Source organism: Micropterus dolomieu, linkage group LG12, assembly GCF_021292245.1.
Source record: "Micropterus dolomieu isolate WLL.071019.BEF.003 ecotype Adirondacks linkage group LG12, ASM2129224v1, whole genome shotgun sequence".
NCBI classification, from domain to species: domain Eukaryota; kingdom Metazoa; phylum Chordata; class Actinopteri; order Centrarchiformes; family Centrarchidae; genus Micropterus; species Micropterus dolomieu.
In genome coordinates, this window is record NC_060161.1 from 17,987,363 (window position 1) to 18,012,031 (window position 24,669).

Sequence of the window (24,669 nt, forward strand, 5' to 3'; positions counted from 1 at the left end):
TCGCCGTTCAGCTTTATGGGACGTGATGTAGCCCCCGCACAGGAGGACGCCTTGTGCCATAAAGGGATGTAAGGGACAGTACCGTGGATACAACGCGAGGAACGCCGCGGTTCACCATCACCAGGACTCGGATTCTGGACGTGCAGCTGCTTAAACCGAGGCGGTTTTACGAGGATATTGAACGGAGCGACAGGAGGCAACTATTTGGATTCGTTGTTCGCTCTCCTCGACCCCCTTCATCAAAGCCCATTCCTCACACACGGTGCGTAAGGACGGTACCCAAAGCCTGAAAAGACAGTTGAGAGAGAAATGCTCACTAATACTTTGAATGGAAGGACGTGAACCGTACCTCCTCTTCACCAGTCATTTTCAAATCCGCGGTAAGTGTGACTTTCCGCTACAAAACGCATGCCCCTCTGCCTGTGCGCATATCCACAGTTATCTGCAGATTGAGCTCAGGGCGATCATAATGCCCATGAATGATTCCCTGCAGCGGTGTTGCTGTGCTCTGTAATGTCAATCTTGGCATGCACTGCACTCCTAATTACTTTAACTGGGCTATCGATGCGTTCAGGTGTAATCAGCGCCGATCTACGCGCAACATATTGATAGCCAATATGGAAATTTCAATTTCCTGTTGGACTAATTAATCCGTTCTGTTAGAGGGTTGGATTATGATCTAATGTATCCGGGGAGTTGTTGAATAGTGAAAGGGCTTCTTCCCATTCACATGGTGCTTGGAAGAATGTGCTCAGGCTCTTAAAAAAAAAGGGGCTTTGCAAAGAAGTTGCATATTGGGTGCATACATATGAGTGAAGTTTTAGCATCTTGAAGTCACGCAGTACAACTGCAGGTAGTTTAAATTGAATATGTAGCTGTTATGTCTTTGGGCTAAAGCTAAGACGGTAGCTGACTGTGAGGCAGAAAGTGTGCGTCTTTTTAAAGGGGCTTGAATCAAGAAATGTGCCAACGCAGGCCTGCATTTTCTGTTGCAGTTTGTTGTTCAAAATGCACTGGAGTGTGAGCCTCTGAATTTTTCATGATGTGAAGAATAAAAAATGCAAGTTATTGGTATAGGCTATGTAAAATGTTCATATATATTTTAATGAATGTGCCCCCTCAGCCAGTTGACTCATTTCCTTTTTTTTTTTCAGTCAAAAAAACATAAATACTGCACAACAAATATTATTTAATGCACACATAGGGAAAAGAGGGGATGGTGAATGGCTGCCCACACTGAGGAAGATATGCTGTACTGAGTCTGAGAGGAGTGCAGGGTTGAGGAGGCCACTGTACCACATGCTTTGATGTGAGGACAGCACACTGTCTTTCAACATCAAAATCAAAGTGGAGAAGGTAGCTAAGCCCATCACTTTGAATCAGATCTGAAGTTTTTCCTCATCCCTGCAAAATGATGCCCTTCATTTCCAATTCATGGTTTGGTATATGGTTTCAATGTCTGTCCTGAGTCTTATCCCGAATAATAAAACAGCTGTGCACTTGGTGGTGATCTTTCATGTAGCTAATTTTTTTTTTCCGTCCATGTTTTCTGTCTTCCTGTGAGTCAGATGTGAGACTAACTTCCATGACGTGTTTTGCACCCCCCTCTTTCACAGTACCATTAACATTGTTGTTGGTTGCATCCTCGTTTGGCAGTTACATTCACAATGTCCAGGACTGCAGCACTATCTGTCATATAATCTGCACTGGTAGAAGTGCCCCTCAAGCAGAAGAGACAACAGTAAAAACCTTGACTTCCTCCTCCTGGGGGAAACTCGAGGGGACATTTGACGCTTTCTGACTAAACTGTTATGTCAACCTGCACTTTGTTGTCACTTGTGTCTCATCCATTTGGATTCATCTTAAATGCTCCTTGTGGAATCTAATCTAGGTTATATTTAATATCGCAGTTGAACCCAGCATCTGGTGTGATGCCTGATGGGACGGCTCTGTGTGAAGAAAAGAAAAGAACTGTTCCCTTGCCTTACTTGGCGCTGCTGTTATGTTGCAGTCCACCGTCGGAAGATGGTGGACTGAATGTGAGACGCTGTTCTACTTATTGATTGAGTTGGTTATCTTGGGTAGAGAAACACGCTGAGGTAGGGCTAGGAGGTAGAAATAAAAATGGAAACGGCACCCTGGCAGGGAACACACGGATCCAATGTGGTTTAGCGTTTTCACCACAACTTCTTAAGTTTCAGAAATGTCTATTTTTCTCTCAGCACAAAATTACATTTATTTCACCCCGCGTAATTGCTTAGTATCATTAACTTAAAAAAAAAAGTTTAGTGGATTCAATAAAGGCCTTATATAAAGTTATTCAGGCCTTCTTTTGCCTGTAGACCGACTCATACTATTGTGTGTTTTTTAAAAATTTTTGTTTAGCACTTTGTACTGGCACATTTTTCTTCTTGTTGGATTGGATTACACCAAAATGGGTTAATTTGTTGCCCTCATTGGGAAGCATGCCTTTTCTTTCTTCGGGCTTCTGTTTTGTTACTCTGGAGCTCACTCTCTGTGATGTTCCCTTTTCCACAGCGTTGATGTATAGCAGTTTTCCTGCTTGTGAATGTCTTTCCATCGGCAGTTCCATTTATTGGATTTGATTTTTACATTTTTGGATGCAATAGTAAGCCCGGAGGAACCCAATTTGTCGTTGCGGTATGAATGGAGACGTGGGCTCTCAGATTTTCTTCATTAGGTTATCCTACGTGGGGTACAGCTTCATGGCTCATCGTGTACAGTGAGGGCTTTGACTGGCCTATCAGTTTGGATAACAATTCTTCAAAGAGTAGCATTTGAAAATGAAATACTCTGTCAGTCACACATGTATGTCTTGTCTATTGTCACCATCTTTTGTGCTACAAATGTAAGGTAGATGTGATGAATCGGAATATAATTTATAACTTTAAACATAAACTATAAAGCTAAACTATAAAGATGCTGGGTTTCCTTCTGGTGAGACCTGCACTGTCCTAATGCTGTCCTCACCACCTCTCTGTGAGTCTAAGCAGGTGCTAACAACTGTGGCCAAATACTAATTGACCCTGGTCTGAAAAGTGAGTGAATGAAAACCTTTTCATGTCTTTTTCGAAGTGGTTTATCTGTAGTGAACTGGCATGCTGCTGTACAGCTTAGTATAATGGTCAAGGTCATGCACTGCACATACCTTTTCAGATGTCAGATTCATATTTACTCACACTGAATGTACAGTCACCCCTCTGGGGATGAAAGGCTGTGGATTGGTAGTGATTTTCTTTCACGTTTCTCCTGCCGTCCATGTTCATCAGCACTAATGAGGGAAATGATAACAAAAGCTGTTATTAAACTCAAACCCTTTTCTGGTTGCAGCCGGGAATTACAGTTAAGTTGTGGCAAATGGATTATAATTCCAGGAAAGTCGATGGCCTCCATGGCAACAAATCACTATCCTCTTCTATACATGGAATCAGCAACATTGCTGTCTTCAGTTCTAACAGTAATGTACAGTCACTCCTCCTCCCATTGACTTCAATTGAAGCTAGTAGAGCTGACACATACATTTTGAAAATGTATTAATAAAAGTCTTTTTTTTTTTAATGCAAACATGCCCCCAAAAAGTAACTCCTCCCAGCCTCTTAAATGTAAACTGAATATCTTTGGATTTTGGTGTGTTGATCAGGAAAAAAAAAAGCCATTACAGGACATCACCTTGGGATTTGGGATATTATGATTGCCATTTTTCACTATTTTCTGACGTTTTAAACAAAAAAAAATCAGCAGATACTGGCAATAAGGTCAGATTTCACCCTTTTTCAACTTAAACTGACAGATTCACGCTGTGGAAATAGAAACACGGATACACTATGTTTGGCATTAATCTAACAATATGCCATCCCTATATTTTGTAAAATCTTACACTACCATACCTACTATACAGCTTAAAGTTCACTTGATATTCAGTACCCGCATTGGAACTGTTTTCAGGGCTGAGTGTGAGGAAGTTTTATTAACTGAAAGCTGTGGTTTCCAGCATTCAACATGGAAACCTTTATGTTAAATCTCCCTGCACATGACATGACTATTACCAAAAGATCAGCCGTTTATCATTGGCAGAGCTGCATGAGACCCTTGACAAGTTTGAGAATTAGGACACTATTGAAGAGGAGCTTTCTGAATTCTTACACATGCTGTCTAAATGATGTGTTTTTTCAAAACTTATTTTGCAGTTGAATGATTGTTTATCCCCGCGGCTCGATACTGACATGTTAAGCATCACAGAAACATCTTCTGAGAAGGGAGATTTTTTTCCCCCCTGTAATTTTTTAAATAATAAGTGGCTCCACCTCCAGTGTAACCCCATAGACAGGGTAGCTTGGGTGATTAAAAACACGCTAGTTTATGTGGTGTATACAAACTTTATATATTTATAATTTTTGTCTTTTTAAACACAGTACTAAAAAATAAGGCAGGCCACTTACTGTACTGCATTCTCACCCACTGCTACAGTGAAGCCCGTGGTATTTGTAAGGTCCTAAAAACTGGAGTTATCATGCTGTTAGGAGTGAGACAGGTTGGTCTGCTGGGGCCCTTTCTCTGGCAGGAATGTCACAAAAGAAGAAAAGCACAAGCTGAAAGTAAAAAAAGAAAAAAGCACATGGCCGAGAAAAGGTCCCCGAGGTCAACACCTCTCAACACTTTAACTCTCCTGTCTCATAAAGTGCTTGGACACAAAGGTTTTGACATGTGCTTTCACAACTCCCTGCAGGAAATGGGGGTTACAGTTGAGATCGAGACATCAGCTGGTGCTTGATGGAAAGAACAGACAATTAGTTTCTTGATTCTGTATAGCTCTGTAAAGAAGGACGTGTAATGAAGTGTAATATACAAAGACAGTAAAATAGTAAATAAAAAGAAAATTATACATTTGTCTATAGATAATATTGAAACGTACCATTGAATACATGCTACAAGGCCAACTAGTTTGAGCACAGCTTTTTTGTGGAAGGATTTGATCGATTGGCATCAATGTCTGCAACTAACACTGGAAAATTTTTGAGGATATATGAAATAGAAAGTGCCAGTGCACCCTGATATTTGTGATAAATAATAATCTACAGCTGCACAAATGTCAGATAAAAGGTTGGTGTGAGGGAGCAACATCTATCTGTTGAGAAAAGTGAAAAATCAACACTGTCTGTTCATCTCCTTTATTTGGTAAACCCAAACGTTGTTTCCACCAGTACACCTATTATTTACCAGCATGATGATGGGGATTATCAAATAAAGACCCTTTCTCTGTGGCCAAAAAAAAAAAAAATAGTGGTTAAGAGGGAGCAAGAAAGGGTGTGTGGAGTATTGATGAGCCTCTTTAAATCACTAGAGGATTTGCAGGGGATTTTATACCACTCCGGTGAGTCTGTGGTGTGTTGAGAACAGGGTGAGGTCATGGAAACATTTCACTGGCTATACCTCCTTGACTTTGTAATCATGACAATGAATACGAAAACAAGCGTGGGTGTAAGCAAGGATCATTGCTTGACTATGAAATGAATTGGGGCTGCAATGCCATTTGTTACTGTTACATTCACAGAACACACTCAGCTTTGACTGCATTTAATGTATCCGCTCCAAGGCTCATTGTCAAGCTCATCAAGTGTAGGCGTTACCATGACAAGTGGCCATGCACTTTAAAAATAATTCTTATGTGTTAGACTGTAGTTTTTATTATCTGTAAGCCACCCCTCCACCCTTAATTTGACACATAGTTAAGTTGTCCCTAGGGGGGTCAAAACACTTAGCAGGCATATTTTAACACTCAACATCTTCTGCTGGCAGAGAAACAAAGACTGCATACCAAGGAAATGTGAGCGCAAAGCATTAACTAGCTTATGCGGATGGAAATACGCATTCATTTTATGAATGGAGTTGGAAATGCCATGTTTGTATTGCCGCAGTGATATTTGCTCGCAGATAAGGGCCACTGCAGTATGTCTAACCAGTGAACAGGATAGTGATCAGATCAGTCGCCCCTTACTTGGTGATATCAGACTTGACATGCTTAGCAATGAAATCTGTATTCCAAAAAAGCAGTTTGTTGTATAACATTGTTAACCCTTGCCTCACTAAGACAGAATTGAAAATGTATGCCTACGAGTGAAAAGGATGCATTCGCTGCTGGAGTACAGATAGGAGTACAGATATGGACCAAAAAATGTCAACTTAGCATTTAAAGCAATCCAAGCCACTCTTACGGCCCTGTTGGTGGTGTTAAAAGGTATCCAAAAACTATCAAACTGACAAAGCCTGACGGAGCAGCAGTACATCAACCTCTTTACTACTCTGTAAAATCTGATACATTTGTCTATGTGCATTTTACAGAATGACACCATGTTTTTTCCAACAATATTGATGGCTTTCCTTTGTTCTGAGGGTTTTTTCCCCTTGTGAACTTTGGACCAGTGAAGAGGATTCAAACAAAGATGCAATGATTCTCTGAGACCGAAGCCCTAAAAGAAGTTAATTTATGGCCTGTTTGGGAGGCAGGTTTGGGCTTGAATACATAATAAGGTAGTGCACCTGCAGCTGCATATAAATGAATGGAAATGACGGTTAGTATTTACGCCTCCCTAAACCATTGGGACCTCCTGATCTGACCACTAATTGGCCAGCAAAGCAAAATGAAGATAGCTTCCTTGTTCACAGGCTGCTAGATCTGCAAATATCAAGTGCAGATTTGCGCATAGCAACTTTGTAACCCCAGCCTCACACCAGTTATCAAAAAGTGCACCTTCAATTAATAACAAAGCACTATAAAAGAGAAATATTCTTTTGTGCTTTTAAATTACTCAGATTATGTAGATTAGACGAAGGACTGATAAAGAATATACCTTGGATGCTTTTAAAACAGCTCTGTCAAAACATTGGATGTGTGTAACTTGGATAATATAAAGTACTGTAGCTCCTCAGCATGGATGGATTATAAGAGAATGGGCCCCTAGTTACAGACATGTAATAGGCCCCCCACCCCACATGAGACCAAGATCCCCAGACTGAAAGAGAAAACAAAATGACTACAAACAATGAATCGTGTAGAATCAGAATCAGTTTTATTGCCAGGTATGTGTACACATACGAGGAATTTGACTCAGGATTGTACATTGCTCACGATGTGCTTACTTATACAATAATACAATAACACAATAATAAAATAATAATAAAATAAAATCAGACACAGTAGTTGTTTTGCATCTTTTTATTGTCTCTGTTTTGTGTCTCTGTTGTTGTTTTGTGTCTCTTTTATAGTCATTTGTCTCTTTGTAGTTGTTTTGCTATCTTTGCTGCCATTTTGTGTCTCTTTGTAGTTGTTTTGTGTCTTTTTAGTCGTAGTAGTAATCCTGTATATTAGGTTGATCGACTTTCCAACAAGAAGTGTTAGCAAAGTCCTATAGTCCAATAGGCAAGTCATGCCACTCGGCCGCCATCTTGGCAACACTTCCGGGCAGCTATTTCGGACTAACAAGACCAGGCTCCTATCTGAATGAATGGGGAGAGAGACAGAGCTGCACTTTTACAGGTCACCAAGACATAAAAGTACATGAATAAAATTAGCAGTAAAATGTGATTAAAAATCGCTTTAAAATTTTGACAACATTGCCCCAAAATAAAGTTTAAAAAGCGTTTTCCCCGAGCGGTTATACTTCTACTACGCGTGCGTCACCACTTCCGCGCATGCGCAGTAGAAGAATAACAGACCATTACGTCAGTGGAACCACACGATTGGCTGAAATATGATTCCCAATTTGGCTGTTAGAAGCAGACGATTGGCTTTCTAGCGGGAGGGACAGGATAACCGCCATCTTTGCCGTTATGGGCTTTCCCCATAGAGTTGTATTGAGGATGTGATTGAGTGGTGTGTCTCTTCTAAAATGTCTCTGGTGTTAGCATTGACTTCACAGAGGCTCTGGCGCAGTGGCCCCCTGACTCCTTGAGCCCATAGATCTGTGCCCGGTATGCCTATTCAGTAATCTATCCGTGCTCCTCAGTAGTTTGACATCTTCAAAACATGCCAGCATACTGAGGAACATCAAGTATGATAGTGTTGCTATTATGTTTGGATAAAAATTCCATTACAACATTACACATTTTCATTCTGCCATACTTTCAGCCTTCCACTTCAAAAGAGCTTGTAATGGAATACAAAGCATGAATGCCTTGCAGAAATGTTGATTACAATATCCCGCTGAATCTCTTTAAATTAAAATACAATTTTCCTATTCATACTTGAAAAGATTTACAGAGGGTAGAAGCACTTTTGCAGGCAGATAATTAAAGTATTTTCATGCAGGTGGATAGCCCCACAATGAAGGATTTATGCTTCTATCATCTGAGGTTGTTTCCTCTTTTCCTTAATTAAGAGAAGGCCCATTTGTCATGCATTAAACCAGGGTGTATTCGTTGAGTTGATCAGAATCTGATTCCACTTGTGACTTCAAAATGTATTGCAGCATTTCAGCATCTCCCTCTGTGCTTGTGACTTAGACCAAATTGATTTTCCTAATCGATAGCATAGGATTGGATTTAGGAGTGTGGGTGTGGGGGTTGGGATCTGGCAGGACCGACTGCCTCAGCCAGCAGGCTCCTCAAGTGTAGTCCCCTGTTTGTTCCCGTCTTTATGAGCCTCTGTTCACGGGGAACAGTGCATTTTAAATCGGGGCGCTTTGTACACCTGCTATCCCGCTTCATCTCAGGTTGGTGTAATGACAGCACAACTGTGTATGCACTGGCAAATATAAACTTCCCTGCCAGCCCTTTGTCACCTCTGGAATTGGGATGACTAAGTTGATGCACCGACCCAGTGGAGCAAAACGGGTTTAAATGACAGCACATTTTTGTCTCACCTTGAACTTAATTGACTGCCTGAAAGCTGGCGTTTGAAAAGTGCTGACAGAATGACTTCTCTTGTTGTTTGGAATTGGTGCCTATTGACAGAGCCTGGTCTGTGTTGTTTTCACACGATGGATGGTGTCTTCATAAGGTTGTGCATTATGGACGGTTTATGTGACACATATTATTCCTAATGGGCTTAATGCCTGTATGCATTAGCATGTATTGCATTTCACCAGGGAGGAGAAGTGGCAAATGTGCTCCTTACCATTCAAGGGCAAATTCACATTTCTTGCAGTGCTTTGGAGATGAAAATTACTAATGTTATTCCCATTTCTGCCTTTTAGTTAGAAGAGGCAATTGTTAACAAGCCGCCTGATGACAAGCAGGTTGATGACCCAGGTGTCCACCAGCGTCTCTGTCAGTCATGACAGCTTAAAGGACTGGGTAGCAGTTAAGCTGTCACAGGAAAAGACCAGCAACCCCCCTCCTCGCCATTCGCTCGTACATCGGTTGTGCCTGTGATGCTGAGCCGCCACGGCGCAATGGTGGCAACTCTGGGATTTCTTAGGGGGGAGCCACAAGACTGTAATCAGTCATTATGTCAGAAGCGAGCCCCGTGAGCCCCGCTCCAGCTCATTCAGCCAAATAATAAGCAGCAGATAACTGCGCTGGCGTGCAGGCATGAACAGAGCTCCTGCGGGCGAGGAGTTTGAAAACGGAGGGCCTATTCCTCTCGTCTGCCTATGCAGGGACCTCACCTAGGTTCAAGGGCTGGATTGAGCTTTTCATATGGTGGACTAAAATTTCAGCTATTGTTGCCTTCCCTCCAGTTAATGTCTAACACACCTTTAGGTGCTAACAGGAAACATGTGGGATTTGTTTTTTGTCTAATGATTGCGAGCAGAAATATGCTAGAGTTAAAAATAAACTCAGATCAGGTAGCACTTATATAAACTATCTGCTAAATGGTATACCCTAATAGAATGTAGATTTGTAAATTTATCAGTTTATTTTGGAGAATTCTGGTGCATCCTGAAATTTTTTTATATTGTTTGTTCATATGATTCAACTTTCTATTTTTTTAGTTTCTTAAAGTCAGACATTGAAAGCTTGTCTCTGTCTTGATAAACTTTGGTGGACTGTGTAAATACCAGAGACAATGATGGCAACAAGTCCAGGACTTTACAGTTATAATCCCGATATGTTATTGTAATGTTGTCAAGAAACCACACTAACTCCAAAATTTCACGCCACAGATGGATCTAAATCAGCATTTGTAAAGCTATTCTTGACATTCTTGATCATTCAAATGCCACCGCAGGGCTGCTGACTATGTGACATTGAATAAAAAAAAAAACCTCAGCCCCCTTCTTTTAAGCCCCATTCCTTTCCCCTCCACCCATGGAGTTTTGTCATTCCATAACAGGGGTCACAGTCTCCCATTGTCTGACTATAGCATTCCTCGGCGTGGCAGTATTGACTGGTTTTGCTGGGTGAGCGGTGCCATATAACATCCATACATCATTGGAAAGACAGAATGACAGACAGTGGGAGTTGAGATGTCAGATCGTCCTCTCCAGGCAACTGACATACACTCCCTTCCTGTTCTCCACAGTGATACTCTATCTTCTGACAGAGGCTGCATTGATAGTTACAGTCCCCCGCTTCCGCACCTTGCTAGTGCACTTGACATGCTCACGATATAAATGTTCTTATAGTAGTGCAGATGGTGCAGTAATTATTCTGCTTCCAGTAAATGTTTTTTTTTAAGGTTCTCAAGCAGCTCAGAACAAACAGTCACAGAAATATAAATGTTATTTGTTCGGCTGACACATAATAATTGGTTCACTACTACATGCATGCAAAGATTGATAGCTAGATTAATCTCATCAAAATGTTAAGCTTTTATAATCTTCTCATGGACCCCTTTTACCCTCTCATACATAATAAATGTAGCTAAAAGTCAGCCATAGAGCAAATAGCTTAACACGGTAGCATGCTAATTCCACATGAAAAATATGAAACTGCAGCATGCCACCAGACAATGAGCTCAGTCAGGTCAGTGTAGGTCAACCCTTTATGGAATTTCTGCCCATAATGATTAATAAGGTAGGTGTAGTTATTGCCCTGGAAGTCAACAGTGGAATGCTGGAGTTAAGCAGTTATCTATAATCCAGTTTCATTACACCTGTGCCTGGGGTTTCTCTTTTTTAATGCGTTGTTGCTCTTTCTGTTAATTCCGTGTGCTGTATAGTCTCTACTAATGAACAGCCCATTATTGATTGGTATAGACGACAAAGCTTTGCTCAACAATTTCTTATCAGTTCGGTCTCTCCCAAAGACATATCACAAGCGGTAAAGAGACATCCCAACTTCTCTTGGCATCTCCAGACTAAAAGTCCATTTAGCTGGGGTTCTGTTGTCGCTTGTGAGCGCTGTGGAAGGTTAGGCTTCTGTAATCTTGTTTATGTTTTTGGTCAGTAGTAAGCCTCCCTAAGCCAGCTTTGTGTCAAACACAGCTGGAGAGGCCTTTACATTTGCAGCAGAGCAGAAATAATTGGTCCAGCAGCTTGGATGCTGCCATGACACACAGGTAATTTCCAAATTTTTGTCTCTCAGCTGGTGTTATCAGTGCAGGAAGCTGCGGGTTTCAGAAAGTGTGTGAAAAAATGATTTAAAACTCTTTATGTTGCATGGGTGGAAATGGAAATCGAGCAAGACGAACAACTTGTATAAAGAGGCTTTGGTTTAGTTTTTGTGCCAATTAAGTATCTTGAAGGGGGGAAATCTAATTGTGACCACTGAAATCTTCAATTAAGTGTCTTCACCACTTTTCTGCTTGTTGGCACCTGCTGTGCAGTATCTATCACTGCAAACAATGTACCTGTGCTCATCCAGTGAATTGTCCCAGGTTAGTTGTCAATAACCTGACCTTCCATAGAAAAATTCCCCTGAATTTTGCACAGACGACTTTGAGCAGGCCACCTCTAGCTGATGGGGAAATTCGGATTGGAAAGTCGGTAGAAGCCACTTTTAATTATACTGGCAGTAAAGGATGAAATTGAGCAGGAATGAAGTGCTTTTTGTGCATTGATTTTTCTCTGCATCTGCGGACGCACTGGAGAGAGGGAAAGACAATTGTAACCTTCTCTATCGCTGCACTGCAGAAAAACAAGGGGGGCTCCATGCATGGCCCTTTTTTGCTTGCTTTCTTTTTAATACAATGAGAGCATGTACATCAAACCATCCTTCTCATCAAATTAGGAAATGCCATTGAATTGAAATGGAACTCAGGCAGGTCTGGAAAGAGGCCACACAAGCACTTTACCTTGATCGAGTTTTGATGTTTTTTGTGATCTGTCTTGACATCTGCCAAACTCTGGCTAACCTCTAGTGTAGATTTTTGTGACTTTGATGACAAGGTGTGGCAAGGCTTGTGGATGGATCCTTTGAGCTCTTTCTCCTTCTTTACCCTAGGGATTTATGCCCATTTCCGGTACTGTTTCCAGTAATCTCAAGCTTTTATTTTGACAGAATGTCACCTCACCTGGGTATCGGGACAGTGACTGCCTCCTTGATTGCCCTCAGGTCCCTGCAGGATTCCTGCTCGACTCGGCTATTGTAGGTGACTCTGGACTATAAAAAGATATGTTACTTTGGAAACAGATGACAGCCTGGCTTTTGTTTGCTTGTTTTTTAGACGTCGCTTCCTCCTGTTTTCTTGAGAACTTCACCTGACCGCTTGCTTTGCACAGTCACACCAGCAGATGCGACAATTCGTCATGCATAAGAAACCCCACTCCGGCAGCCATCTGTCTCCTTGTGTCTGTTACCATGCGCCGGCAGTTTGTTTTTGTACCCATTACCCATATACAATTTTAATGGCATGCAAAATATGGTGAACCAATCTCATGACCTCCGAACCTCATTCTAAAATCTCATTCCCGACCTATATGTGACCCAAGTAACAGAAACCAGAAAATATACTGACTGTCACAATATATAGTCTCTGAGGCGTGTGGAAAGGGTTGCCATTTGGTGCCCCGCTATACTGTTACCTCCACTGGATAGCTGGAATGAATTATTATGTCCAGTTAAAATGAAATTTGACTCCCCCGACCTGATTGCTAGATGACCTAAGAAAAACAACATGCCTATCCGTAACAGGTAAAAAGCAAAGAGGTCACTGGTATCACTCTAACTGCTCTGGGACCTGATACCAAATTCAGGAGCCATTTCACCAAGCCAACTCACAGTATGAAAACCAGTGCATTACTACTGATAAGAATAGTTAGGCAATCAAAACATTTGGTTGGGGTTAATAAAAAGACTGTTGTGCTACATGCCCATCCACCTCCCTGCCTCCTTGTTTTCCACTTCTAACACAAAGGGTGCACTACTTTGTGCAGTTACACTGAACGTTGGCACTGGACATAAATTGTGAGGTGCGGAATTGTCTAATATGGACCTAATTCCTAGGATACTCGGCTGAAGTAGACAGCTGTGGTGATGACTCGGCTCTTGTTGTACTTGCAACATGCCCAATTAGACAGTACCAGCACGACAACGCTGAGAATATGCTAGCCTCTTCAAAGGTCCAGGTTCTATTAGCATGCAGCTCCCCTTACAGTTAAGCATTGAGTACTGGTAACCACAGCACACTGCCCACCATTTCGTCTTTTCCTATCCATTCAGTTCAGTCACATTTGCTCATTCCAGGTGACCTGACGAGAACATGGCCCCTTATCTCTCGCCGTGCAAAAGATGGACTGAACACATTTCCTCAGCCCGTATTGTAACGTTAAAGCAGTTGATTGCCACATTCTATCACATCAGGCACTAGCATGGAATAATGCAGTGCCGGCTTTCAGTGATAAAAAAGATGCCTATCATTCTTTGCTGAGCTTTTTTGCTTTCCTCAGGGCTACGTGTTTAATATGACTCTACAAATGTGATTTAGAGGGCAGATAGCCTTGGGATTCAGGGTTCACTGCTGGGGAGACCTCTGGTATGTAGTATATGGCAATAACGTATGCAGGTTAAGGTTATCTTTCTGATGTTGGATGTGTTATGGACCTGGATATAATGGAGGAATTCTTACAAAAAAGGCGTCGCTATCAAGGGCAACACCACAAACTACATACCTTTTATAGAATTTTGCAGATTATATTACGGTTTTCAGCAGTTTCTTTTTCATTTGTTGCTTATCCCTTTGAGCAGAGATGTCCTTCCTGCATATTTCCTGAAAGAATTCTTTCACAGAGCGTCAAAATTTGTGCAACATGTTTTCCTTCAACTCTCATCCTACCCTGTCTATATTCATCCCTGATTCAATTACTTTTTGGTTTCAGCAGAGACTCGTTCTATACTATATTGCTCTCCCATGTGTGTTGCTATTCACAGATTTATGTCGGAGCTGAAGGATGGCTGTCCAATTTTCTGCATGGATAGCGGTGCTGGTGGCATTGTGTGTGTTCTAAAAGCTCTTGTCAGATGAGCATTAAGGATGTATGGACCACACAGCCGTGTAATTCTTCCAGACACTGGCCATTTCTGTCACATCCTGCCATTAGCTTGTGTATTGCGGTGATTTGTCATGTGAGTTTTTTTTGGTGTGTGTGTGTGTGTGTGTGTGTGTGTGTGTGTGTGTGTGTGCATTTGAAACCATAATTCAGTGACTTTGTGGATGCATGTCTTAGTAGTGAAATTGCTAGAACTTTTGTTTATTTTTTTCCCCCACAATGGTTATAAATCTCTGAGATAATAAAACATTTTACCACCTGAACGGTCACTTCAAACAATCTTCTAAATGGGGAATGAAGACCAAATTGGACATTAGTCAAAACAGTTAGACGTGTTGTTGGTGGGAATGGGTTTTCGGTGATGTTTAGAGAAGGGCAAATGTATTTTTTCTCCTGTCAATGGCTAGTGTTCCTCTGACAGATTTGGCATATGCTGGGAATAAATGAAATAAAAAACAGGCTGTGCTACATTATAGGGTCTAGTACAGAACTACATAATCATTTACTCTGACAAGTCTTCGAAGTGTTTCCACTCTTGGCCTATATAATCTTAGCTATTCACTTATGAACACCTATAGTTCCATGTTCAACCCAATTTTTAGCCTCAGTAGTCACAAGTTGTCTCAGCTGAATCTGTCTACAGTAGAAACCTAAATCAATCCCATACCAGTGGACAGCTACTCAGCATGGGGTCACACAGCCTATTACTGAGTTGGTGCAGTTATAATTATGTCTTTCTTTGTAGTCACAGTGAAAGGTTGACGTGCCCCCAGATGACCAACCCCCCTCCTCACAGGGGTCCTGCGATATCTCGGTTGTCTCCTTCCAGGCCTGAATGGGCACATTGTGCTGCTGCCCGCTGCTGCTCTGCAGACCTCTAGGTCCTCCACACACACCTGTCAAGCCATGTCCTTGGCGTGTTGGGTGCTGAGACTCTCCAGAGCCCCCCTGCTGCACACATGGTTATTGAACCCTTGCACACCCTTACAAGCACACATACACACACCTAAAAGCAGTCATAAATGAACAAATAAACACGTGCGGTTATGCATGAGACATGTAGGCACAATTGAATTTCTCATAAACACAGAGCATACTCTTTCACACTCTCACTCAAAGACTTTATTGGAAACACACGTCCCTCCCCTTGCCTATGCTAAGGTTATATTCAGTGTGTAGGTCGGCCTCAGAATTCAGAAAGGGTCAAGTTCCATATTTGTCAGGGTGGGGAGGGCAAGGGCACAGAAGGCTGGTTGAGGTGCACATGGAAACAGTATTCAGAAGAAAACTACCTGTAACTCGATCCCTGTCTTCAATCACTTGCAGGTTTTCTGTTTTTGAGGTGAGAAGCAAACCTGGGGGGGGGGGGTGCATAGTGTTCTTTCCTTACAAATGTGTGGTTTACATTAGTGCTGAAATGACTGAAGGAAAATCAATAAGCAACTTTCTTTTTTATGATTAATCATGAGCTGAAACAATTAGTTGATTGACAGAAAATGAATGGCAACATTTTTGATCATTTATGAATTGTCTAAAGAAAACTGCGAAAAATACTCTGGTTGGAGCTTTTTAATGTGAATATTTACTGGTTGTCTTAGTCTTTTATAATAATAAAATCAGAATTTTATAAACAGCTGCCCAATCTATCAGGAAAAATACTGGACCGACTAACTTTTAGTGACATGACACATTCTGAGCCCTACACAGTTCACGACCTCCAAAAGGCAATCCCCCTTTCTTGATGTCTTGCAGCACTCATCTCAAGGACTCTCTGAGCTTCTCCATGGCCTTGTCCGGTAACCCTCCACAGAACAAATGTGCCTCTTTGTGTTGCGTTACCTTCACAGAAAAATGCTAAATGGCTGATTGTACATGCACACAACGTGCACCCTCGTGAAGGACCTATGGTGTCAAGTCCCACTAGTGTCACCCATACAATTTCCCCCTCTATTGACTTTTATGTTCTGCTGCAAGGTTGGTCATCGTGGTGGGAATATGTATGTATTCCAAATAAAGACAAGCGTGATTATCATAATGATATTCCCCTACTGAGGTAAACAGCTCTATTGCACTGGGAAAGGCGAAATTAACATGTGAATGTATGGCATTTTGACAGCTTATTTTTGACAATGCATTTCATGCATTTCGTATTGGGCGCCGTAGACATAAAGCCTGTTTAAGAATCTTCTCTGAGATGGGATTGCTGGTGAGATCATGTGATAACAGAAATCTCGTTTTGTCTTAAGAAGCAATCGAGTGCCAGAGGACTACAAAAACACAATATTCGCATTAAATATTCAAACACATGAGCTTGCATACACCTACAAATAAAAATTTCAAACAGATCTGCTGTGGACCCTTTAAGCTGAATGCATTATTTTGGAGGCTTTGTGTGTTCATCGCCTCTATCTTTTGTATTTTTTCATATATACAGTACAAACAAGAACGCACATGTGCATTCACCACATATTAACCTACCGACTTCATATTCCAAGGTTCATTTTTTTCCAATTAATGCCAATTAGGGCCCGTGAATGAGGAAGTCTTCGGGGGAAGGACTGTGGTGTTCGGTGTACTATGTCTCCCATCACCTCCTCTCATTATTGTGAAAGAGAGATAGGGACCAGGGGAAAATGCATAACAATAATGATAGAGATGAGAAAAAGAGGCGAGAGAAAGAATCCACGACGCGAGACAGGTGGATACCGAGAAAGTGAAGAGGCAGAATATTAGAGTGAGACTAAAGAATGAGAAAGCAGACATGTAAGTATACATAATCTTCCTGCAGTTGCCAGCAGCCTTAGTCAATTGTTAGCAGCTTCCCTGAATTTAATGTGACCCTTGGGGGTAGGGATGCTGCCCATGCATTATAAATGCTGCCCATTGACTTCTGTTGGTAAGCTTTTCCTCCCTTCTGAATGAGCTGTCCCTGACTGGCTTTGATGACTTAACAGATAATAGCAATGCAGTGTTATTTGTTCAATTTACATTTCATGATCAGAGAGCTTGTTTGTATTTCACACTTGAATGTAGTGATGAATTGTTCTCCTTTGCCTCCGCCCCTTCATAGTGTCGTTAGGCTTTAAACAGTTAATATATGCAGACTCTTCCTCGCAGTGTGAGAGGTGTAGTAGTTACATTTGGTGAAAGTCATGGCATGTTATACTAGAAGTACAGTTTACCCGAGGGTGCAAACTAAATCTTCATGAAGCCTGGATATTCCTGTCTCTGAGAGCAGCTCATTTGAAAGTCTGTATAATCTATGAAATAGCTGCAAGTAGTATTCGAACAGTGCACATTGCATACTTCACAGAGGAGTATGTGGGTTACTCTAGACCGACTGTACTTGTAAAAGATGCCACCATTTCAATGCATTTTCAGTTCATTAGCCATATCTCCTTTGCCTTTGGCCTCAGCATGCACAGGCCGGCTTGTCAGTTACAGTGTCACAACCACAGGGTCATTTAATTTCGAGCCCTGCTCCGCCGATTAGGGCTTTTGTTGTGAGCAGGCGTGACTACTGTAACGCGGGTGTTTGGGTCAGCGATGGGCACAATAGCTTAGTTACTCTCGCTGACTTCCCACTATTGCCTCTCCCTCTCTTTCTCAGCACATTTTCCACTTGGCTGATAAAATAAGCCACTCTTTGATGAGCTTTCAGCAGGCCACGGTGCTGTGCCTCAGTAAATGCTTTTATAGAGACACACCACAGGCTGTCGACTTGGATCAGTCATACAGTGGCTGTGTGCTTTCTCATATGTTCTTTTGTCTCTTGATAGCAGTTTTTTTTTGACACACAATGATAAGCCTGTGCTAGAGGCGTTAATATATTTCAAGAATGCCCTAGAACTGCAATATACAACTTTTCACCTTGAGGCAGGAACGGTATTGAGGCAGGAACAGTGTTAGTCCTGCCCTGTTTCTCTTCAGCTGGTCAAATCCATGCCCCTGTACTATTCATCACGATGAGCTGTCTACCTTGAAACAGCATGAAGCCAAGGGTGAGGTAACCAACAGCTGCAAAGCCAACACACGCTGTGGAGTAGCAGACGAAGTGTGCAACCAATCCAAAAACCCTATAACAATTCTTGATCATCATTTTGGTTTTGTATGCATCATATTTAACTTTACAGCTCTGTTTGATACTATTTTCATCTGCTGTTGTTAGCATTTACCTTGCTGCTATGTGAAAAGCAGCTATATAACTGTTTAATTTGAAAAGAAAAGGTCTACTTTCTCATTATCACTCTTGTTCTTCAGTAGTGCTCCTTTTTATTTATTTTCTTTTTGCCTCTCCTTTTTACCCCTTAAGTCCTCTGAAAAAAACACTTAGGAAAAACCCTGATTATTATGCATACTTTTATTCAGGTGTGTAATTGCTTGTTCAGATTAAACACACTGTAGCTTGAATTCAAGTGTTTTATATATTTATTTATTTATATATATAAATAAATATATAAAACACATCATTCTGATGAATCCAAACAGTGTGTCATCGTCAACAGGGAAAAATAATTGAGACAGGGAGGTCAACTAATTTATTTGTGTGGTTTTAGATTGTTACTACACAGCAGGCTGTTGTAGACCACCCCATGATAGCTTTCCCTTTTCACTGCTTTCCTTAGTTTTGTTGAAATTTGAAACATAACAAAGGATGATGAAACGCTGAAAAGCTTCGTCACACCCTGCATTACTGCCTGCCGTGGTCCGCTGCACTTGTGACCACGCTCAAAAGTGAAACCCACCACAATGAATCACTTTTGGGGTGTGAAATCAAATTTGGGTACAAGTTCATGGCATTGAAAGCAGGATAGCTGGCCTGTGTTTCATCACTTTGTAATTTAGAAAACATTCCTTTCACCATGGGAACTGAACAATGGAGTACAGTAGATAATGTGACGAAGAAAAGGGCCTTACACTCCCTTCCTAGGAAACTTTTTTTTGTGTGCGTGTTAATGCCATAAAGTTGCTATATATACACAGTACCTCCTCTAGGCTTTGTGTATTTCCGTAGTGTAGAATCATTCACTCACACATATCGAGTCAACCTGGCTGGCTTACTTGGCAGTCCAACAAAACTCTTTCACATCACGTTCTGCTCTCAGTAACACTGCCTGGTGCGTATCCTTAGCAGGCAGTGAAGTTAATAACATAATGAAAAACCCAAATCCCACTGTCAGTTTTAAAATGGCCTTTACAGGGATTATTTAATACAAAACTTTAAAATGTCACTGCAGAGATAACCAAACTATGCATGCACACTTAATTTGTTGTTGTTTATTTTTTTCTGTTCATAAAAGACCAACAGAGAAAGAGCTTGTACCCTCATGTCAAATTCAGTAAGGTAGCTGCTGGCGGGTAACTCGGCAGTTCTCAAGTGTAACGTTAAAAAACAGATGCTGAATATTTTACTTAACCTTTAAAGCGTCATTGTTTTAAGCTTTCACTCTCAATGTGCTAAATTGAAACAGGGTTCAAAGCTTTGAAGTAGTTCCTCCTGTCACTCTGCGACGCTAATGTTAGCTTACATTAACATTAGCTTAAGCAGCTAGAGTACAGAGCTGTCAACTGTAGCATTAGGCGCTGTTTGTCCAATATAAATAAAATTGTCAGACGTGACTAGCTGGCCATCTATAAAGCTGCAACTGTAAATATGACACCACTTTTGAGAGTTATTATTATATTTGATTATTTTTGAGTGATGCCAAGTACTCCACTGGTCTAATAATATTAAATGTAAGGGCATTGGGGGTTTTTTTCTGTAGAAAACTAGGCAAGTTTACTTCTAATTTGACTTTTCTCTAAGTGGCTGGATAAAATAAATTACAAAAAAAACAGACTTCTAGTTACATTTAAAGAAAGAAATTTATATTGCAACTTAAATATTGCTCAAAAGAGTTGCAATTAGACATTTTCTCAAATCGTACAGCCCTAATGCCAGCAATGCGGTGTTGCAGTGTGTGACGGACCACCATCACTACGGTTGAGTATGCGCTGTGACTGCCATACCAACGAGCCTGGCTCTTTGGCGTTGCGTTGCATGTTTGGTACCCTGTAAACCCGGGTTCGAATCCGGGTGGGGTGACTGCTCTTGCCTTTCCGTCACACAGTGTATACTCAACACACTCCTGAGTAACTCTGCAGTCACTCTATTTATGAGCCACCTGGCATTAATAAGCAACTATCTCGCATGGTGTCACATACGGTCATTCGAGCCTAGTACTTCAATAGAAATGCATATCTTTGGAATGAACATCCTAGTAGTAATGGTACAGGATTGCCTTGAGTGCCTGGAACTGCCTGGTGTACATTTCTCTGGTCCAAAACTCTTTGAAGATGTTTTGGAAGCTTCAGTTCCCTACCACTGCCAGTAATTTAACACAGATGATTATAAGAGAGCAGGTCTGAATCAGGCTCCCACACCGTCTCTGCTCACTGAGGAAGATCAGGGAGAGGAGCAGTGAATAAGAAGTAAAATGTAAATTAAAGAAAATTAAATTGCTGTAATTACTGTAAATTAGGTCTGGATAAAAAAAAAATGAGCCAGGATAAGCTGCTGATGAAAGCCAAATATGGACCATTAAACTGCCCGGAATATAATTTTTACTTTCGTTTGTCTGTGAACTCTGTCTCTCCCTTTGTGCAACAGTTTGTGGTTAAGATTGTTGCGATAGGGTGTGATTGTGTTCCTTTCCAAACACTTCCAGGCCTGCTAAATGACTGGCAGATGCTCCGTTGACCAGACTAGTTTTAGCGCTTCAGCTGAATTGACCTATGGCATCTGCTTTCTCCGCCAAAGTCTCAAATTTGATCAAACATAATGAACAGCAGATTTGATGCAGCACGTCCCCAGCACTTGTTCGCAAGCCAAGATCGGTCGGCCATTGTGCCCAGATGATATTTGGAAGTTTGGCAGCATAATTGAGATTTCATTTGTTTTTGTTTTTTTAGCATCTTTGCACAGTTTGGAAAAAAGAAATGGAACTCGGCGTGTTTTTGATCAGTTACATATATTTACAGTATGAAACCCGATGATGACGTGATGATTGTTTATGATTTCTTATGGTATTTTTAAAGCATGTGCCAGTGCTATTAACATATATGACATGGGAGAGACAACCCAAATGTTTTTTTTTCTTGTCTAGTCCAATATCTATCTAATTTGCATAGTAAACACAGCACTACTAATTAATCCTTTTTTATTTTTGGATTAGTATTCAAGACATCAACCTGCTATAGACAACTCAATCACAAAAGCTTTGGTGCTCATCACTTTTGTGATTGAAGGTGAGATTTAATAACAAATCATGTAAATATAGTTTGCATCACAATATCGAAAGGGAGTGAGGTGACATGTTTTTCAGCAGTGAGGGTGAAGAAGAAACACGCTTTTCTATTTCACCGAATACAATTCGATTTTACCCCTGTGAAGTGGTTCGTGCCGCTCATTACTTCAGCCGTAATTAAACTTAACCATTCCACCTGTGCACAGTGGTGTCAGCCCAGCAAAGGTTTATATTGAATATGATGAGGGAGAAATGTAATGAGTAGAGTGACGCAAAGGCTGAAAGAGAGGAAGTGCCACATGCAGAAGATGAATTGATACAAAGGCTAAGAGGCGGCGCAGGAGAGCACAATGTGTGCGAGGGGGGGAACGAGACGGCGCAAAAGGTGACTGGTGGAGGCAGTCATCAAAATGCTAATGTTGCATGGGATATTTACTGCAGAGTGTTAATGCACTTTAAAACAGGCTCTTTGTCCTGCAGCCCATCACCAAGCCCCAGTTGGGCCCTAATAAATCAGCCATTAAAAGCTGATGTGACCTGAATAGCACTTCATACAGCAGCAATCGGGCTGTATCACCACTGTGGGAACCAGAGAACAGCTTAAAAATGTATGAAGATGCCACTTAATAATGCTCGGGCCAGAAGAGACGGAAATATATTATATCATTTTTTGTGACAAACTAACACTTCTGGCATTGAAAAGTAATTATTTTATGTAGTTTTCTATGTCCTGAATGTGCACAGGCCTGCAAACGGTGACTTCAAGCCATGTTGGCAGACGTTAAAAGTTCCTCCTGCTGGACTTTTTAATTATGTCCCCTGTCAACTATTTTTTAAAGAATAAGACTTGCCGTGTTTTACTGACGCAAGACCATCCTGTTCTATCTCCTGACCTGCTTCCTTCCCTTCTCTCTCTGTTTCCTCACAGGACGGAACATGGTTTTATTATCTGGAATGTGATATAAAGGATTTGTGAGGAGCACGCTCAGCCAGAACCACATTCCTTCTCACGCCAAGGTAATGTACAATTTTGTCACCATTTCTGACAGCATCAGACCTGACAGAATATCTCATTACACATCCTGAATATGGCAACAGATCCCAGATTAATTATTAAGTTTAATAATGAAGAGCCTTCATGTGGGCCAATAGGGCTTGTTCTTTGTGTGCAATAGGATGTTTATGAAAATGATTCATGATAGGTACTCATCTTCATATGCAAATCTGTCTGTCACTGGTAAGCCTTTAATGTCTGCCGCCAGCGTCAGGGAGGGCTTTTTTGGTCGGTAACCATACGTATCTACGGAGCGTGTTTGGATTTCATTCCCTGATGCAAATGATGTTTTCGGTGTAATCATGCAAAAGCGCAGCTGGCCTCCATTTCTCTATGCCTCTAGTCTCTTGCTCCTTGTATGCCCCCCCCCCCCACACACACACAAATACCTCTTAACCACCAAAACCTTCACACACCGAGCTCTTTTTCCTCTCCATCTCTGTTTGTCATTGTTGTCTTCTACAATCCTGTGTTTGCTCTCTGCTTCTTGTACTTATCATCTCTCCCCTTTTCTCGTTCACTTTTCATGCCAGCTAAAGCCCTCCCCACCTCAGCCCATCCATACACGCATATACCCCCCTTCCCCCACCTCCTCGTCCCGGCACTGACGCCCACCTCCACCAAACCTCTCCATACTTAATGGAGCCACTAGCCTAGATGCCTCCTGTGGTGAGCCTGGATTGAATTCAATTAGGGAGATTGTTTGCCCTCCAGAGTTTACTCGTGGGCTCCGTGGATGATCACTCACACACACACCTGAGCACACAAACATACCCTGCTACAACCATCTACACCCGTTTCCCCTTCATCCAAGTCAATGCAACCACCCCTCCTTTCCTGTTTTCTTGCGGCAACGCATTTTTTTTTTCTGAAGACATTGTTTACGTTGCTTTTCGTGCCCCTGTTGATGTTTTGATGTTATTTTACCACCGTATTCAGCAAGATCAAGGTAAGGTAGCTAGTCATGGCGATAGAAGCTTCATGTGTCACCTTTTTGATAAGGCCTCAGGGGCTTATATTCTCCGCATGACCGTTTCATGAGAGTTGATGGGACGGGAGATTTCAGAGGAGAATAATTTGGAACTGAATCCTAGCAAGTACGCACACCTTCCAGGATAATCCCATTTAAAGAATGAATTTGCCAGTTTGCTAGCATATCCAACACAAAGGAAGGACAGTAAATGTTGCTGACATAAGAGGAATGGTCACATTAGTTGGAAGGTGAAAATAGAATTGTGCTGTCATTTGAATAACATTGAGAGCAGCGGGCGGTAGTTATGCCCGGGCCCAGCTTGTGCTTTTTAGATGTAAAGCGTAAATCTGGCACAGACATAATGGCCGTGTTCTCTATTCTGTGTAGAAACACATTTCTTGTCCTGCAACCTGCTGCTTTCCTCCAGATGTCACGCTGTGTGACCGTGTACTGGTGCTTCTCAGAAATCAGATACTGTATTAGTGCTGAAAGATGTCAAATGAATTAAAAGCCAGGGATTGCTGTGATGATAAATATCCTAATGCACCCCGGCGTGGAATTACAACCTTCATTTGATGCACCTTCTTTGGCCTAATTTGTGGTCACTTTGGATTACGTCTAATCTACTTCAGCAAGATCTTTTTTTTTGGGGGGGGGGTTTAGGAAGGCAAAACTCCTGCTGGATTTACAGGCAAAATATTAGTGTTAGTGCAGTAAGACATTTCGGGAATTAAGACATGAAGTACATTGTTTAGGCACAAGCTTTTGAAAATCTGGAAACCTGTTCAACCACAAAACTTCTTCTTCAGCCTTGTTGGAGAGTATAAACCTCAGCGCCCTCCTACAATGCTTTGCATACACATCAAGGTTGCCCATAGCATCAGCCATTCAAGTTAGCTTGACCATAATGGCCTGTGATGACATAAGCCCTGCCAAGTTTTGGTCCTGTTATCTTAAAGCCCTGCA

The 24,669-nt window shown here is 41.5% G+C and overlaps 1 protein-coding gene across 5 annotated transcripts in view; it reads left to right on the plus strand.

Moving 5' to 3' along the window:
* The window catches only part of LOC123980592 (adhesion G protein-coupled receptor L3-like), a 226,187-nt gene continuing 201,518 nt past the window's right edge, over nt 1-24,669 (plus strand). For all 5 annotated transcript variants that reach the window (XM_046065053.1, XM_046065054.1, XM_046065055.1 and 2 more), the window contains exons 1-2: nt 1-380; nt 22,605-22,693. The gene's annotated coding sequence lies outside the window, so the exon portion shown is untranslated. The remainder of the gene's footprint in view (nt 381-22,604; nt 22,694-24,669) is intronic.